Raw genomic sequence first — 19,664 nt, forward strand, 5'->3', positions numbered from 1 at the left:
TTGTAATTGCATTTATAAAGCGCTTACTACCCCTGACGAGGCGGAACCCATAAAGGATTAGTCGTGAGTTAGTGTAGTGAAATGTGAAAGTTATTTGAGCGATGGATATGCGAGTCTGTTATTTGTATAGCACGGACCTGGCCTAAAGGGCAGAGTGAAGCTGCACAGGTGCAAAATCAAATTCAATGTATATACTGCTCGTGGAAATAGTGCGCCTTCAACTGTGCAAAGCTCGGGGGGTTGTCTCATATGATGTGGTGCTCTACACTTCTGACAGGACCCCAAGAATCCTGCATCCAGATCCAGCGCCACCCACCCTGTGATCCTGGGCAGTTTACAAATCTACCTAAATCTCTTCTGCTGCGAAGTTGGAGCGCTTCAAAATGTCTGAAGTGCTTTATAAAATGCTGTTTACATTAATTCATCATAACAAGGAGCCGCGTCGCTTCCTTTCATAGCCCCTCGAGAAAATGGGGGGCCGGTCTTCAAGACTTATCTCTTAATGACGTTAGTCCGACGTTGCAGCGGTTTTTTCCACGTTCCTTCTTATCTAGAGCACATATTCAGAAGTCGTTTCGAATGAGAAGGAAGGGCATGGGATTGATGCAGTCTGACCATTATCTTCATTCAGCAGCAAGCAGACTAAAGTCAGACCTCTAAACTTAAGCAGCCTGGCTGTTTGTGGAATTGCCAGGAGATGTTGATTTTAGAATTTCCAAGAAAATAAAATCCCGAAAACAATCTGCCCCAAATGTGAGACGGATGCGTACAGGCGGCTGTCGACGGCTGTTTCTGATCTTTGAACGCGTTCAGAGGGAACGAATAAAGTCAGATTCTGGGTTGAACTGTCCTTTAACGTAATCTGGTTTATGCCTGTGGACCAAGCTGCATTCATGGTTTCGGGGCATTTGTGGTCTTTTCCTTTACTGTGCTTATTAGCGCCTCTAAAGCTGTATTTTGTGGGCACCATGTGTGCTGCAGGCCCTGCCCGAGTCCTCTTGTAAACACACGCGACACCTCACAGGCAACACGGCACAGCTCGCGCTCACAAGTGGGCGGGGTCTGCGAGATGGCCTGTGCATTTTCATTAATATTGAGCTTGTTAACATTAGGTTCATCTCAGCAATAGCTGATCATAATCAGTTTTCTCTTCCGGGACATGCGAATGTAAGACATATTATCTTAAAAAGGGCTTGGAGCCTGCTTATTGCTTACCAGTTGTGTGCCCCATGGAGGTGGGGGCATCCAGTGTCAGACGGTCTGTCCTGGCGGCCTCTGATCTACTAAATCCGTCTTCTGCTGCGGTAAAATACTGAATTCAGGGAAGGTGGGTAGGGGTTAGTAACAACTTCTGGTATGCAGCCACGAGGTGGTCCGGACCGGTGCGAACTCACGGCCGCCACTGTAATTAACTGCAGGGCTCCCTCCGGGCATGATTATGTGCACGATTACGTGCCGCGCTGCCCCACAAACTAGCCAGCCGCCTTTATTTCTAACACCCAAAACAAATTCTCCTGACGTCCCCCCACAATGACGTCAGGTTGACAGGAAGAGCTGCGCCGCGGCAGTTGTAATGTTGAAACATTGTTGCAGTTGTGCTAATGCTGCGTTAGAGCAGCTGCGAACCTCAATCCGATTCCTGCTGGAGCAACGTGTGTAAACCACAGCCAGGCAGTGCTGCCACAGGCTCCACTTTTAGTCACTGCTTAAAACAACAGCTCACGCGTCGCTGCCATTGCCCGGAGGCCGCCAAATCCTGTCAGGGGGCCACCGTCGTCGTGGCGGCCCCTGGGGTTTGGCGGCCCTGTGCAAGTGCACACTTTGCACATGCCTAGGGCCGGCCCTGCAAACGCAGAGGCGATCCACCCTCTGCTCCAGGAGCTTAAAGCATGGTTTTTCGTCACATTCCACATGTTTTAAAGCAGGAAAGGAGTAAAAATGCTTTCCTGAAGATTTGCACACTTAATCTGTCAACTCTCCATTGCACATTCCAGTTTATGATTTTGCAATGCACTGCAATAATTAAAGGCGGTGTAGAAAGAGAGCACAAGACAATGTGTTACGAGCTGATAAAACCGCCTTCTCGTTTGGCTGCACAGGGCTTTAATTTCTACCCTCCCTCTTGCATTACTTGCCAGCAGCACAGTGGTTGATTAAACTTTTGAAAAGCATTGTTCTTTTTTCTGTCCTGTTGTACAAACGACCTGGAGAACTAGCACTTTCCTTTATCTACATCTTGCATTCCAAACAAAAAGCAACCAGCTTCTCAATGTATAAACAATGCTTGAGATACAATTTGTTAACACTGCTGTACCAAGCACAATCTGGATAGTGTGAGGAAAAACATTAAAGAACCACAGAAATATCAAGCTCAGTAAAGAAATGTTGCATCTTTAAAAAAATTGATTATATGGTGGGTGGGGGGTGACTACCCATCTCAGGGATCAATCACAACCCGTGTCAGGGTGAACCCTCACAGTGACTAAACATTATGACACAGAGCAGACAAACTTTACTTAGGTCCATGTGTAAAGTATTTATGCAGTATTAAAACAGTAGTAAAGTTGAAATGTAAAAAAATAAAAACACCAACTCAACACAATTTAGAAAAAGAGAGTAAAACAAAATAAACAACCTTTTAAAAAATGACAAAAATCCAAGAAGGGGAATCTGAGATATGAATTTTTAAAGTTTTTAGTAGGAATAGTGCCTCGAAGCACAAACTTCCAATATAGTTAATGATTGCGGTAGACTGGGAGCTAGGTGCAATTGAGGCTGGCTGTGTTGGGTAGTGAGTAAGATACACCAACCAGGTTCGTCCTGGTCAAAGATTTTATCTTTTGACTTAGTCCTTTAAGTACTACTCCACCACAAGAGTACACTTCTAAAGACTTCCCTGGTCAGTTAGGCATTTGCAGGAAAGGCCTCTTTAGCTTATGCATCCCTGAAGCTTGAAAAGGTGGTCAGCCTTATGACCCTTGGAGTCCAATTCTTTGTCCTGGATACCAGAGAAAGCAATCACAGGTCCAGTCCCTCAGGACTCTCCCCAGGTCACAGACAGTTCAGTCCTCTTCTGATCTTCCTCAGGTTCAGGGATGTTCTTAAGTGGCTGCCTGTTAGCATCATTTTTGACATTACAATGTCAAATCCTGCTTCAGTTATCTGCTGAGTTTACATATAGCTCTTTGGTGCACACTTGAAAGGCAGGGAATAGGAAGGAAAGATAGTTCTTATGTATCCACTGTCTAGTTGCTGATGAACAACCTTTGTCCTGCCAGACTTCTGTCTCTGGGCTTCTACATTTAACACTAGGAAAGCACTTGAAAGGAAGAAAACAGGATGGCAAGGCACGTCTTGCGTATCCACTGTATGGTTGCTGGAAAACCCTACTTTGTTCTACTAGACTTCTATCTCTAGGTTTATTATGGGTACTCTGGCTACCCAAAACTGAATTATACTGTTAGATGTGGGATGACACTAGGATGACCATAGTACACTCCCTCCACCCAAGTTGAGTGTGGCTGACGACTTTCACCGTCTTGAAAATGCCCAAAGTGTAGGATATGCTCGGGTAACTGTTAAACCCCTTGTTAGGATGTGCCAGGAGCCATACCCACCCACTAGCTAGTGTCACGCATAAATGTGGCACCTTGTGACACCTACATCAGAATGCTCCTGGGCCTGTGGAAATCTGAAGAGAACTGGACCTGCTATTAATTGAAAAGAACCCTACAGGACTGAACCTGCTCCCTCTTGTACACAGGACAAGGAAGTGGACTCCAAGGGTTCTAAAGCTGACCTCCTGTTCAAGCTGAATGGATACAACAAGCTGCAAGAGGCCTTTTCCTGGAAGCTGGCAAGTTGAAACTGGACTTGGACTGAATCCTGTTGATGGCTTCTGCTTGATACCCTGTAAGTTTCTAAGTGTCTAGTGTCTAAGTGTCTCAGTTGAGGTCCTGGGGGGCTAAAAGTGCTCTCCTGTGATAGATAGATTAGGGCTTAAAGGATTAATGGCCTGATATAGAGTTCAGCAGATGGGTTACTCTGTCACAAATGCGACAATATTCCGCCCTTTATATACAAGTGCTTTATATTCAATGCCACTTGTTATATGGCAGACAGGATATCCTACACCTTTGTGACAGAGTAAACCGTCCGCCAAACTCTAAATCAGGCCCTAAGCTAGAAGGTAAAATCTTTGACCAGGGCAGACCTGGTTGGTGGGTCCAACCCGTGCTCCATCGTGGTCAGCCTCAAATTACGTCTATGATTGGCAGTTTGTGCTTTTTAGATGCTATTTCTACTTAAAACCTTTAAAATCCATATCTATAATTTGGTTCTTTTATTATCTTGGTGTCAGTTTGTTTATTACATTTTGAATTTTTCTTCTAATTTAGTTTGGATTTTTTTTATTATTTTACATTCTAATGTTACAACTGTCTTGGAACTGCATACATACCTTACACATAACCCTAAATTAAGACTGTCTCCTCTGTGACATAGCTATGAGGGTGTTGAGCTCAGGTTAATTTTGTGACTTTGAGGGTTCACTCTGATAAGGGTTGTCATTATTCCTCAAAGTCACCCACCACAAATCAAAATCCAATTTCTCAAGTTGGTGTTCAGTTGTAGGACACAGGGCTTGTGTTTTACATGACTACTCATGTAAGTTCAAATTGACAACCCCATTTTAGATTGAAAGTAAAAAGTTACTTTTTGGATTTAGTTGGTTTTTGTTCTTCATTTGGTAATTTTTGATTTTTTTCCTAAATGTATTCTTGCCATCAATATTTGCACCTTAAGTTTCTGCCAACTCGGAGGTGGATCTTGCTAACATACAGAACCTTACCATTGCAGCGGTAAGAAGCATAAACAATGAAAGGGGACTGAAGCTGAACAAGCGGTCCAAGAAGGAGGATTATCACATCACCTGCAGAGGTGGGGAGCAAACTAATTAGCTACAGAGTACCTCATAGGAGAATGAGGATGAGCATGAAGAGGGAAATGAGGAGAACATTGAGGATGCCACAGTCCCAAGGGGCAGAACCACATTCATTGCTTAGCACAAGAAGCAGTGTGTCCTCTCACAACGTGTCCTCATCAGAGCTGGAGGACAGACAGCCAGAGAGGGCCTTGTAGTTGCAGCTGGCCACACTTGCCCTTGAGGAGAGAAAGTTGGCTGCTGGGGAGAAAAAGGCATCCCTGACTGCTAAACAAAAGAAGACAGTCCGAATTACTGAGGAAAAAAAGCAGCAGCAGCAACCTTTGCACTGTAGGAGAAAATGTTGGTCTAGGTACTAAAGGAAAAGAAGGTCAAGAAGAAGTAAAGTAGTCCACATCTCCTAAGACTACATACCTGATGAGTGGTTTGCAGCACATAAGATGGCCCTATGTATACATAGAGCCAAGAGGAGGTCGAGGGTGTTCATTCTGCAGAAGTGCATGGGCATTGCTGGGAGTGCAATCCTAATGGTTCTTGAAGTAGATGACCAGATGAAGTATTCCCCCATGAAGTCCTTCTCTTGCCTTCCACCACAATACAGGGAAGTTGCAAAATGGCCTCCAAAAGAGTTCTGAGTGTAAGGGTTCCCAGACCTCTTCAGATCACAGAATTGTAGGATTTGACAGGTGGAAGCCCCCGGTGCCCTTTTACCCGTCTCCAGTCAGGGCACATGAAGGGAGACTCATACACCCATCTCTGGAATCCCTCCCACAGGCTAACACTCTACAGAGGTGACTAATGTAGCCTACAGGAGGTTATTCCCTGGAGGAGAGGGTAGAGCATGCCCTAGTATCTTTTTGTTGGGAGGTGGAACCAGAAGGTAGGCTGGTGATCCTGAGGCTAGTAGATATCACTCTCAGGAGAGCAGAAAGAATGTAATCCTTGTCAGGGTCGAATTGGTCTATAAGGCAATCAAGCAGTGCCTTATGGGCTAGTCTCACAGATCCGTGTGTGGGCCGTTTCATTAAAAGGACAGTGTAGGCATGTTTTATGGCCAAGTGGCTGGTTTTTACTGTTTATTTCTCTGATATTAAATCAAACCTTCCCTGCAGCAAACACAAATGCATGCAGCCTCCCATACCTTGGAAAATACTCATACTATGTGTCCTTATAAGTTAACAAACTGCCCCTATTTGAAAAAGGGGCCACTTTTTTAAGCAACATGGTTAGCTAATGAGGGCTACCTTTATTTTGGTGCCCGGGCCTATTTTATTTCCTGAGTCTGACCCTGGTCCCTGTCACTGGTCTGAGGGATACCTGTGGGAGCTTGTGCCTAGAACAGTATGTACCATGACAGGTCTGTAGGGTAACCCAGGCCCCTGGTATGGCCCTAGTATCCCTGCAATACGAGGGGATACTTGCCCAGAGGAAGGTTATTGTCAGCCCCAGCTTCCCATTGACTGCATCCTTGGCAATGTACTCCCACCGGTAAGAAAAGAGCCAGGAGGGGCACCCTGAAAGCACAGATTTCTGTGGGTACCTTCCCTAAACAGGGAGGATCGATGCCTAAGTGAAAAGTAAGTGGTAGTAGGGAGAGTACCCCAGAACTGATCCTGATGAGGCCACTTCTGACCTGGAAGTGCTTGCTGCACCGTCACAGAGGACAGGAGACCTACATCAGGTTGACTCCTACATGCCACCACCAGGGTATGCCACCCTTGAGGGGGGCTGTATGCCTGCCCACGAAGTCCTAGGCAGCCAAGAACCTGTGCAGTCTGTGGGAATAAACCTGGAGCACCAGAGGCAGTTTCATGGTGTTACACCTGAGATAGTGGAAGTAAGAGTGGGAGATGGGTGTCTGCAACCGAAAGTTGTGGTTTATAAGCCCCACTCTGAGAAACCTAAAAGACCAACGAGACCTCAGAAGCAAGTGGGAGACTACTTGCCAGCCCCACAGCTGGAAGTAAGGCCTACCTATGGCACCAGATTGAAGCCTCCGCCTGTCAGTGGTTGGTCAGGGGACTGGTTTCTGACACTAGCAGCTGTCAGTGGCCTCTGTTGGATATTAGCCTTTTAGGCAGAGCTTGCCCTGGGTTGGGGGCAGAAGTCGTATATATGATGCAGAATGAACACATTACCTTGTTGGCCATAGTGGGACTGTCTGCCTAGTGGGATGCATGTGTGAGCAAGCTAGGGTTAGTTGCTTGTTCAACAGGATAGATATTCAGGTGAGGAGAAAGGTTTCCCATTGACAGGATTAGTGACTAAGACAGATGTTGACAGAGGAGTACAGCTGGTTTCAGAAGGGCATAGAGACACAAGTGGGACTGCAGAAGCAGCAACTGTTCACATCACCCGAGAAATAAAGTCCATCAAGGTATCAATTAGTCTACCATAGCTCCTGGCTGGGGAAGGCCTGTGTATGAAATCTGTCTTTTGTGCAAGGTCACACAGGTCTTTTAGCCTTTTGCTGGTCCCTATATTTTTGCTGACTTTGTAACTATGTACACTTTACCTCTGTTATTCAGTAGTAAAGTGCCTGTGCACCCCAGTTTAAGTTGGTTGAATTGGGATACTCCTAATTTAACTTGCCTATAAGTCCCTTTTACATGATACAAAGTGTACCAAGGGCCAGGAAGATAAATGCTACTACTGAACTGCAACACCTAAGGAGCGCCATCCACTACTGTGGCAGGGGAAAATAGTTTCAGGCCTACCATTGTAGCCTGACTGTAGCCTTATAAAAACTTCAATTAAAACGTTCACAATAAACCCTTTTGACAGGTCAAAACTTCCCTTTTAAATGTAGGCCTTGTAGTTTACATGGCAGGGTGCATGGCATTTAAAAGTAGGATATTTAATGTTAAAATTCAGTTTGGATCAGGTACTGTCTCTTGGTCTGTTGGGGATACAGTACCTGATCCAAACTGAATTTTAGGGTTAGATATGGGAGGACACTATGATTACCATAGTGCACTCCCTACAGCCCTCAGAACCCAAGTTAATTGAAGGCAAAGACTTCTGCCATCTTGAAAATGCCAAAAGTGGGTGGGGTTAGCCTTAGGAACTTTTACAACATTGTTTAGGGCGTGCTGAGGCATTATTTCCACCCGCTAGCTAGCACCAGGCTTAAATGTGGTACCAACAGGCACCCATGTCAGAACATTTCCTGGACCTGCGAAAGATCAGAAGAGGACTGGTCCTGCTGTCTGACCTGAGGGTTGCTCTGAAATCAGAGGTCACGGTCTATCAAGAGCTTTTACTGTCATTGGCGCTCTGTGCTTTTGTTGCAGGGATCCTGCACATACACAGAACTATGCGAAAGGAAAAAAGGACCTCCGTGTATGGGTTTGTACCTTCCTACCACCTTAGTACCCCAAATCCTAAAACCGTCCAGCTATGGTGTCTCATTCGTTCTTCTACATAATCACAAAGCTACAAATGGTTAGACAACCCAGAACACAACACTCCCGACTCGCTACAAATGGTTAGACAACCCAGAACACAACACTCCCGACTCTCTCAGGAATCGCAGTAGCAAGATGTACCCTTTCGCTCACTCACTCAAACTTGTCCACAATAAGGATTGTCAGAGTCACTGCATAGTTAAAAATGTAACTATCATGCTCTATAATGCAGTATACGAGCCACTACTGTACAGAAAGAAGTCCACCCAAATAAATTAAACGATGGCTCAAAAAGAGTCCACTCACTTTAAAGTACAACAAGGAGCTCACCAAGGGGTGACAGAGGGGTCACAGCGAGGGAAGAATAACACATATAGATATACAAACGTCTTTATTTCATTTTTTTCTTCTTCCTTTTTCTTCTTTAGTTTATATGCTTTTTGTTCAAAACATTAAACATCATACAACAATAAATAGTTACAAGGACATAACATCAATAAATATACATCATATCGTATCCCCACACCAACCTCTCAAACACATACTCCGGTCTCATTCAATCACACATACACATCCACAGATATACCAAACCTAATACACGTTCCTAAACGCAATCCTCAGGGTGACATGAGGAGGGGACCCTGTAGGATCTCTGTGGCACACAGCCAAGAAGTCTAGATTGATAACACAGGATCCAGAGTTCAAGTAACGCCGACGTGCGTTTCAGTGCAATGCCCAGATCTACGGGCGCACCTTCGTCAGGGCTCTCACGCCGAGGTGGGGGGAAGACAACAAAAATAGACAATATGTACCAGTGACCAATATCAGCCAACGTTTATGGATCCACCAGGTTGTAGTTCGGTTAATCGCTAGTCCACTCTGAAAGGCCTAGATCCACTCGGAATCTGCTGCAAACGAGAGTTCCTTCCGGTATTGGGAATCGATCTCACCCGGATGGGGACTTCGGATTTCAGTCAATCTAAAGGACGTGCATCTGCTACGAACATTCGCTCCTCCCGGGATTAAGAATCAGTCTCACACAGCTGGAGGCTTCGGATTTCAGTCAGTCAATAGGACGTGCATCGTGCGATGAAAAGCAAAGGAGGTATTATAATTCACGGTCCACCTTCGAGAGGAAAGTTTTCAACGTCTTCCGTCCGCAGATAGAAATTCTTTGTGTTCTCTGATAAGGCGACGTATGCCTCACTTCCCTCTCATCAACTGATCCCTGCAGGCGACCGGCGGATACCAACAGATATGCAACCTTTTTTTTTTTTTTGAGAACCTTTATTGTTACTTCAAGCAAATACAAGCATGGGCCTACAACCACCCCGGCCGGCCGCTAGTCAAGTCATAAGTACAGCAAATCAATATGGGAAGATACAGCAGCCCGAAAATCGGGGTCTAATAAGTGTCCAGGATATAACTTGTATTCAAGCGTACTGATCAAGATTCAGGATTTGAGAAGGTTCATTTTACAATAAAGAAAAACTCAGAATCAATGCCATATGGTCATACATGATCCTACAATAGCAAGCATGAAGCAGGAAATCCGCAAGTAGTGCAAATACGTTTGAAGTACTGGGGGTAAGGCATATGAGTCAGGATAAATGTAAAAACAAACACGTTCCGTAGCAAAGCTGCACCCCACCCCTCAAAACGAAACATACTGTAGGAAACATGAAAAACGACGATACCAAAAAGGAAGAAAGACAAAGGGCCATAGAAACAAAGAAAGGACAAATTACCAAACCCCACCCCCCTACCCCCACCCTGCATCCCTGCAGAAGGCTACGGCCTACCCCCCCCAGCAGCGTGCCTGTCGCCCTAAATAAGAGACCCGAAATATAGAAAAAGAGAAATAAGAAGAAAAAGAAAAATGTGGAGGAGGGCCATCGATCTGGCCACCCGCCCCCCCCCCCCCACCACCGCGCACAGTAAACATCCTAAAAGCAAGATCAGAATAGCCATGGAAAACATTAATCACCGATAGCACAATCAATAACATCCTCGCCGAGTGTCCCCCCCGTCAGCCAACAATAAGTCCACTAAGTCCTAGACGGTCTCACCCCTGGCCTTTTCTATCAGTAGTACCAACATACGTCCACTTATCAATCGGCATACAGAGCAGCGTGGAGGGTCCAAGTGATCCGGGCGGACCGGGCAGTGTTGTTACTCCATGGGACTTCAGCCACCAAAACCCAGCCGAATATGTATGGCGGAAATCTGTCTGTGTCAGTATCGACCCCGAAAACATCCTCCAGTCGGAACACAGTCGCATCAGCCAGGTAAAGAGAGTCACACCATCCGGCAAGCGCCGAAATGTCGCTGGGGCAGCCCAAACCATAGATCGGCGTTGTTTCCCCAGCCGCTGATTAGATATGTGCCCCGACGAGTCACTCACATGTACAACAGATCTGTCCAAGGCGATCTCATGAACCGGGTCTTCCAGCGTCTCCCCGAACATAGGCGTAGCTGGAGCACTCATCACTGACGCAGAGGCGGGCACATCGGCGCTTCCTTGAGATCAAACTATGCCCGTGTGGAACGGTGGGACAACAATGGCGGCCATCCTTCTTCCCAGATCCCGGGCATCCCGGGTCTGGCGCACGTAAAAGCCTCAGGAGCAAACGGTCAGTGAAAGTTTACCTTCGCCTACTTAAATATTCCGTTTTGGCTCAGGATAGTTGCCAGGATGTATGCGCGGGGTGAGAAGGCTCACGGAGCCGAGCGTCTATGCAGCCATCTCGGTCGCCAGCTTGGCTCCTCCCCAGATATGCAACCTTGACGTCCCCTGACATCTGCCCTCACATTTCCCCTGACGTCAGCCCTCATTCATTGCAGGGGGCCCCTTTGTTCATTGGATAGTATACGAGCCACTACCAGCAGCAAAATGCATAAACTTAAAACAGTTAGCATTGTTACAATATCATAGAATATAAAGGGGGATGTCATCATATACAGACAGTGGAAAAAGGACTATAAGGCTTAACCACCCTCCCCTTGGTAAGTTGAGGTTTATGATATAAAGGAAGATCTCTGGGCTTTATCAGCAGACCCCATACCTTAGAGCCTAGATGGAAGGTTTACATCATAGGAACAGCATAGCTCTTCTCCAAGTAAAGGTCACTCTCCAAGTGTTTGTGAACAACATGCATCACCCGTAATATCAAAGCACGAGTATCCAGCAGTGCAGTTGTGTGTAGCATGTTTTGTCTAAATACTAGGGACTGACCAGAACAGAATAACAAGGGGCATGTTTATCGACCTTGCACATCGTGTTCAGACTAAACTCAAGGAACAAGCAGAGAACGCAGATAGCAGACAGTTGTCATGTGAAAGACACAAACAGAGTCTTGCAAAATAAAGTCATGTAGTAACATGCGCGAAGGCAGCATCATGGCAGCAGAGCTCATACTAACGTAGCAATGTCGAGAATGACCCTAATGGCCATATAACACTTTTGGGTGCTATTTATATTTAAAACATATATCTGCAGTTGTCCCTATTGTATTTTTGTCATTTTGTGTATTAAAGTGAACCCTACTGTTTTAATTGGTTTGGGATTTTAATTGTTTTGCATTTTGACTTTATTTCTGTTATGGTACAGCATAAATTATGTACACAAGTTAAGTCTGTCTGCTCTGTGCCATAGGTACTATGGGGTTGAGCTGAGATTACTTTACTGGTTTTGAGGGTTCACCCTGCCAAGGGTTGTGATTTGTTCTTGAGGTGCCTAGTCATCTACCCCTAATAACAATCTAATTTTTCACAGTTCAAAAATGTGTTCATCATCCAGACTTTGGTGGGATCACGTGCTAAAATATCCAACTCCAGCCTACCCAGAGGAGTGAGGCAGTAAGGGTGTATTGTATTCTATTTGTATTTGTTGCATGTCTGTAGGTTTTCCTGCCCAGTGTTGAAAAGATGTGATAAAGTGCACGTTTGTTTGCTAATTGAACGGTTCAATGAACATGGAGAGCATCACATTACGTGCCTGCTGTGGTCTGTAAATATATTTAAAGCAAAAGTGGCTGGATTAAAGGAAATATTAATGCACCTGATCTTGTAGAGTAAGTTGTCAAAAGCTGAAGCACTGGCCATTCTGTCCATCTCATTTGCTCGTTCTCCCTTTCCGTCATTGATGCTCCATCTTTGTCGTTTTACTAGCTCTTTAAGTTCGTGTAATCTCAATGTCCACTTTATCCTTTGTTAGCAATGTTTTCCCATTCTTTCTTCTATGCCCCAATCTCTTCTTTTTCATAGCTCTGTACATCTCGAGCCCATATCGATGGCCCATTCTCTTCTTGTGTTCTTTGTCTTTTCATTTCTCTTACTTTGCTATATCTTCCATTCTCGGCATTCTTCACACTCCGCACTGTACCTTCCTTTTCCAGGTTTGCGTTCTTTGTGCACTTTTATAGCTAGAATGTCCATGTTATTTTCTTCAGCTGTTCTTCCTATTTCATTGTATCAGGCTCTCACCTTTATCATTTTCCTCATTTCCAAACCAACTCTCTATATTTGCCCTCTTCTCCCCCCGCCCTGTTATGAACTCTGCTGTTGTTTTCTCTTTTGTTTTTCCCCTCTTCCCTCTTCTTTCCACTCAATATTACTTTTCTCTTTACATTTTCCTTTTTCCATCTTCCATTTCCTCCTGTCTTCTGTTTCCTCGGTTGATGCTCTCTTTCTCACCTTGTCTCATCTTCCGTGTTCACTCTTCTTTCTCCAACTTCGTTCCATAATTTACTGTATTTTTCTCATTTTCTTAACTCTCCTGGTTTTATCTTTCCACTACTCCTCACGTGTGTCCTGCTTCTCAACAGCTTTTCAATGCACTCATTCACATCTACTTGTTGTTTCTGTCTTCTTGCCTTCTGGTCTCTTAGGCCCTTATTTATGAAGAGCTTGCGCCGTCAATGCGTCAAAAATAATGACGCATCGGCGGCGCAACGCATGCGCCATATTAATGAAGTGACGCATCTCCGACGATGCTTCACTTTCAGCCCACTGCGCGGGAAAAACCACTGCGTCAAAATGCCCTGCGACACGTAAGTATTAATGTATGCAAGGTGGGCGTTACCCCGGAAAAACATGCGCAAAAGTGACGCATCCACATTTATGACTTTTCCCACTTTTGACGCATCCGTAGCTGAAATGGCGCAGCATCGCGGTTGCGTCAGAATTGGTGCGCCTACAAAACGGACGCGCAGGAAATGACGCATCGGCACATATCAAGAGGAGAGGCCAGAGTGGACATTGTTGCAACTATCCCCACACCATGGCGGTGGTAATGCTGCGAGTAGCTGCCAGACGGAGACGACTAGCACCAGGAATTCCACCACACCCCCCGCCCCACAAAATCCACCCCCCCCCCCAAGGCAACGCCGGAGAAAGGAGCGATTATTCCATCCAAGGAGCGTCCTGAGAGGCCACAGGGATGAGGAGGTCATAAGTCTATTTCGCCTCAAGAAGCAGACCATAGAACATCTACTACGACTCATTGGACCAAGGCTAGAGGTAACAACCAACAGGCCTACCAACATAGCGCCACTGGCAAAGCTCCTGGCTGTGTTGCATATGCTAGCGTCGGGCTCCTTCCAGACAACAGTTGCCAAAGTGGCATGAATATCCCAGCCAGCTTTCTCATCATTCCTACCAACTATCCTGGATGCCATCATCCATCTGACACCCCGCTACCTCAGTTTCCCCAACAATCCACAACAGCAGATGGAGATCAAGCAAGGATTCTATGACATAGCAGGCTTACCCCATGTGCTGGGTGCCATTGACTGTACACATGTGCAATTAGTACCTCCGGCAGCAACTGCACATTTGTACATAAATCGCAAACATACATATTCAATCAATGTACAGGCCATTGTGGATCACCGTGGACTATTTACAAATGTGCTGGCAAAATACCCTGGCAGTGTACATGATGCCTTCGTATTCCGGAGCTGCATCATAAATGACCGCTTCAAGAATGACCAGTATGGCAATGACCTACTTGTAGGTAAGCAAAAGAGTATGATACAATGCACCATCCATGCTACCATACTGGTAATATTGCTTCAATGACGCTTTAATGAGGTCATGGATGGAATAATGTTGTACTAGTATATACATATACATAAATAGAAGGGACCTTATTAATGAAGTTCATGCGCCGCCGGTGCATAACTTCAAAAATGGGAAAAGTCACGCACCAGTGGCGCAAGTCCTTCATAAATGAGGCCCAAGGTCATGTAGAGGCATATAGGGAGTCAATGCATGTCCTTCCAAATATGTGTCCATTTCCCAGCATAACTATGTGCCAAAGGTGTCTTGCATGTGAATCACTGGGTGTGTTCTCTGCACCATCCATGCCCAATGGACACTGCCATATGAAATATTGCCCACAACATATGGCATGTAGTTTACCAGAACCATTTCAAACATTTCATTGTACCTTCTCATTTATTCCATTACAGCTGACCAGGGATATGGAATTCAGCCGTGGGTGATGACACCTTAAGGAAACCCACAGTCGCCACAGGAAGTAGCCTACAACCAAGCACATTGCAGGACAAGGAACATTGTCGAACGAACATTTGGTCTGCTGAAGGCCAGGTTTAGGCGCCTGGACAAGTCTGGTGTCGCATGCGGTCCTCGCCCAAACACTCCACTCCCTGGGCATCCGTGGGGCAGCTCTCAACTGGATTAGATCATTATTGGAAAACCGCACGTTCCAGGTCTTCTCACAAACTGCCTGCTCCGATACCATGACATTCAAACACGGAGTTCCACAGGGCTCTATTCTTAGCCCGTTGCTTTTCAACGTGTATATGAGCCCCCTGGCCAAAATAGTGGAGGAAACAGGGCTTTTAATGTTTTCCTACGCTGATGATTCCCAGCTGCTTTTTTCTTTATCAGCTGCAGATTCTGATAATTCCTCCACCCTACAACTCGGACTCTGTAAAATCGCCGACTGGATGCAAAAAAACTTCCTAAAACTTAACGGCGAAAAAAACGAGTTAATCGTGTTGGGCAAAAATAAAGAACTTTGGGGACCCCAACATTGGCCAACTGAAATGGGCACCCCCCCTACCCCGGTTACTCATGCTCGCAACCTGGGCGTCATTATTGACGACTCACTCAGTGTACATCAGCAAGCGGTAAAGACTTCAGCCACCTGCTTTGCCATATTAAAATGGCTAAAAAAGATCTGTTGGATGCTGCCTGAAAACACCAAGAAAACAGTTGTCAATGCCCTAATAACATCTAGGCTAGATTATGGCAACGTTTTGTACCTGGGGGTGAACAAAGCTACTGTCCGCAGGTTGCAATCAGTGCAAAATGCAGCAGCCAGACTTCTCTGTAAAATTCCCATCTCTACTCCAACCACTAAATACATCAGGAAGTTACACTGGCTAAAAATTGAAAACCGAGTTAAATTCAAATCTCTATGTTTTATGCACAGGATTTCCACCAACACCGCTCCTAAATATCTGCAAAACCTGGTGCGCCCCTACCGTCCTTCCAGATCTCTTCGGTCTTCCACGGCAAATCATTTTGAAATTCCAAGGACCAGGCTGTCACGCATGGGTGGCAAGTCCTTCTCATTCCTAGGACCTTCGCTCTGGAATTCAATGCCACATACATTGCGGTCTGAGTCGAATTACATCAAATTCAAAAAAGCCTTAAAAACATGGCTCTTTAACATCTAGTTTTCTGTAACCGCATTGCTATTGGGATCTGCCGCGCCGGGAAACCCTTTGTTGGGTAGCTGTGCGCATTACAAATGTAAACAAATAAATAAAATAAAATGCTGTATTCACCACAGACAGTGTGCAAAATAATTTTGGCATGTGCAATACTGCACAACATATGTGTGCTCACAAAAGTCCCCTGGGATGATGAACCTGATTTAAATCCGCAGATGCCGGAGGATGACCAGGAGGATGGCCATGCTCCAGTAAACAAAAGCACAGCAGCAGGCATACGCAGACGTGCCGAAATACTGCGTATTTTGTTTTAAGAATGTGAAAAATAACATCATCATTATGCATCTTGATTTTTGTTTGCACTAATAAAAATACATCATACAACCTTTTGTACCTTGTGCATGATTATTTTTCCAAAATTTACACTGCAAGTTGCATGACAATCTCATATGTGGAGTATATACATGACATTTACTCTCATGTCTGGAGGCTGACATCAGACATACATCAGGCCACACATCCATTTACATTGTACTGCCTTGCAATTTCACCTGCAATGGCCACACTCACCAGTGTCTGGCCAACACAGGTACCCTGACACCATAGTGCATGTGTGTCTGTGTGCAGGGTATTAATGCACATGTGTATGAAGGTGACCCTTCCTGTACAAAAATATTCCTCCATGCAACACAGCATACATAGTGCAGGTAGGCAGGCCGGCCATTGTGCGTCAGCACACATGAAAAGCACAGGATTCTCCCGTATGTCATAGACACAGCACCTTCCCGCCCTATTTGCTTGCTGTAGGAAGTGCTGCAGGAATGCATGCTGTAATATTCAACGCTAAAACATCATAAATTAGGTTCTAAATTCACAATTGTCAAAAAGCAACATTTACCATCCAGATTTTGTGGTGCAGAAAATGAAAAAAGCACAGGTGAAGATGAGCCCACATAATGAAATCACACAGCAGGAAAAATTATAAAAAAGTACTTGTTTGTTGCAAAGTCATGTTGAAAGTAAATAAATAATAGGACCAACATTACATTCATTAATATGTTACACAGTGGATGTGAGGCAAAATATGACCATCCATGAAAAAGTAGCCCTCAGTGCTCACACAAGTTTGCATAATAGAACAAATGTGGCAGGCACATAAATGAAGTTGGTGTATCATACTTCATAATCTTATCCATGCATTCATGACTCTACACACAAAAGTGACGTTGGGTCTGCCTACGTCAGTATCTGACCCATGCATTCCTGACTCGACGCACAAAAGTGATGTTAGGTCTGCCTACATCAGAATCTGACCCATGCATTCCTGACTCCGCGCACAAAAGTGACGATAGGTCTGCCAACGTCAGAATCTGACCCATGCATTCCTGACTCCACGCACAAAAGTGACGTTATCTGATCTTATCTTATCTTAGGTGAAATTTATAGAGCGCACTGACACCATAGGCTTCCTGGCGCTATAAGACAGAGTGCGTGAGGAAGGAAGCGTGAGTGGCGGAAATTTAGCCCAAGGAAGGGAAAAGGTGGGTTTTAAGAGATTTCCAGAAGTTCAGAAGGGAAGGGGAGGATTTGATGGAGAGAGGAAGGAGATCCCAAAGCCCAGGAGCCAGATGAGAAAAACGGCGAATGCCAAATTTCTTGGTATTAGTATTGGGAGTGACTACCAGATGACGGTGGGCTGATCGGGGGGTTTGTGTTGGGCGGTGAGGGCAGATAAGAGATTTCAGAAACGCGGGGCCGGAGCAGTGGAGGGCTCAGAATGTGAGACAGGCCACCTTAAAAGATGCCCTCTGGTTTATTGGGAGCCAGTGCAGACTGTGGAGTAGAGGTTTGGCCGATTGCCATCTGGGGGTTTTGTGAATTAGACGGGCCGCTTGATTCTGGACAACTTGGAGGCGGTGTGCCAGGGATTGTGGGAGACTGTAGTAGATGGACTTAGAGAAGTCCAGGCGGGAGAGCACGAGTGAGATGACCACTTGGGTAAGTGCGGTGGGAGGGAGTAAGTGACGGACTTTACGGATCTTCCGGATCTGGTACATACAGGAAGAAACTACCGCACCCACTTGTGCTCTGAGGGAGAGTTCAGCGTCAATGATCACTCCCAGACTCTTTACTGAGTTTACCGGGGCTGGGGGGGAACCTAGCTCCGAGGGCCAGAACTGAGGGCCCCAGTGGGCATGACTGAGTCCAGGGAGGAGGAGCTCGGTTTTCCTGGGGTTAAGCTTCAATTGGTTCTGGTTCATTCATAATTGGATGTGGATCATGACAGCGTGGAACGTGTTGATGGCATGGGGTGAATTGAGCGGGAGGATGATCTGTAAGTCGTCAGCGTAGTTATAGACAATAATGTCCCATTTCTGAAGAGAATGGATCAGCGGCCGGAGGTATAGATTGAACAGGAGCGGTGAAAGGGAGGAGCCCTGTGGGACTCCACAGGACGTGGGGGTTTTTGTTGCAGTATAGGGTCCTAGGCGGACCGCTTGAGTTCTTCCAGTTAGGAAGGACTTGACCCACTCAAGAGCGGTGCCCTGGATGCCTGCCTGTTTGACAAGGTGGAGAAGGATGTTATGGTCCACCGTGTCGAACGCGGACGACAGGCCCAGGAGTACGAGGGCTTGGGGGGACCCCGCATCTGCGTTGCTCCTGAGTGTGTCCAAGACTGTCAAGATAACTGCCTCTGTTGAGTGGGCAGGTCTGAAGCCGGCTTGATTGGGCTCGAGGTGACAGGAGGATTCAATGTAGTTTGACAGACATCGGGTGACATGGGCCTCCATTAATTTTGAGAAATACGGGAGGAGGGAGATGGGAGACTTTAGGTCTGCATAAGTCAGAATCTGACCCATGCTTTGCTGACTCTAGGCACAAAAGTGACGTTACACAAGGTCCAAAAGTGACTTTGGTCAACATATGTCATAGTCTGACTCAGCTGAATATACAAACACCACAAATTTACACGCAAACATTTAGTGTTCCTGTTGAGACACTTTCATGCTAAGCGTAAACAGGCATATTTTGCCCAGCGTCAAAAATACAGCAGTAAATATATGCAACAACATTGGCAGATAAAAACAGCAATGCGCCATTAATGAAGATTGTGACGCATGCCAATAATGTTGCATCTACTAAAACTGGTCGCACCTTGAGGGGAAAATATGTCATCAGTCAGCCATGCATCAAATTTACGATGCGAAATAATAATGATTCGGTCGCATGACAATAATGACGCATCGACGATAACTGGTTGCACCGTAAAGGGAAATATTTAAGCAGTGTACCATGCTACAAATCAATGATGCGACATAATTAGGTTTTATTCGCATGCCAATAATGACGCATCTACTACAACTGGTCGCACCTTGATGGGAAAATAAGTCATCAGTCAGCCATGCCTCAAATTAACGAGGCGACATAATAATGATTTGGTCGCATGACAATAATGACGCTTCGACGATAACTGGTCGCACCGTAAGGGGAAATATTTATGCAGTGTACCATGCTTCAAATCAATGAAGCAACATAATTAGGTTTTATTCGCATGCCAATATTGACGCATCTACTACAACTGGTCGCACCTTGATGGGAAAATATGTC

Source organism: Lissotriton vulgaris, chromosome 2_1, assembly GCF_964263255.1.
Source record: "Lissotriton vulgaris chromosome 2_1, aLisVul1.2, whole genome shotgun sequence".
NCBI classification, from domain to species: domain Eukaryota; kingdom Metazoa; phylum Chordata; class Amphibia; order Caudata; family Salamandridae; genus Lissotriton; species Lissotriton vulgaris.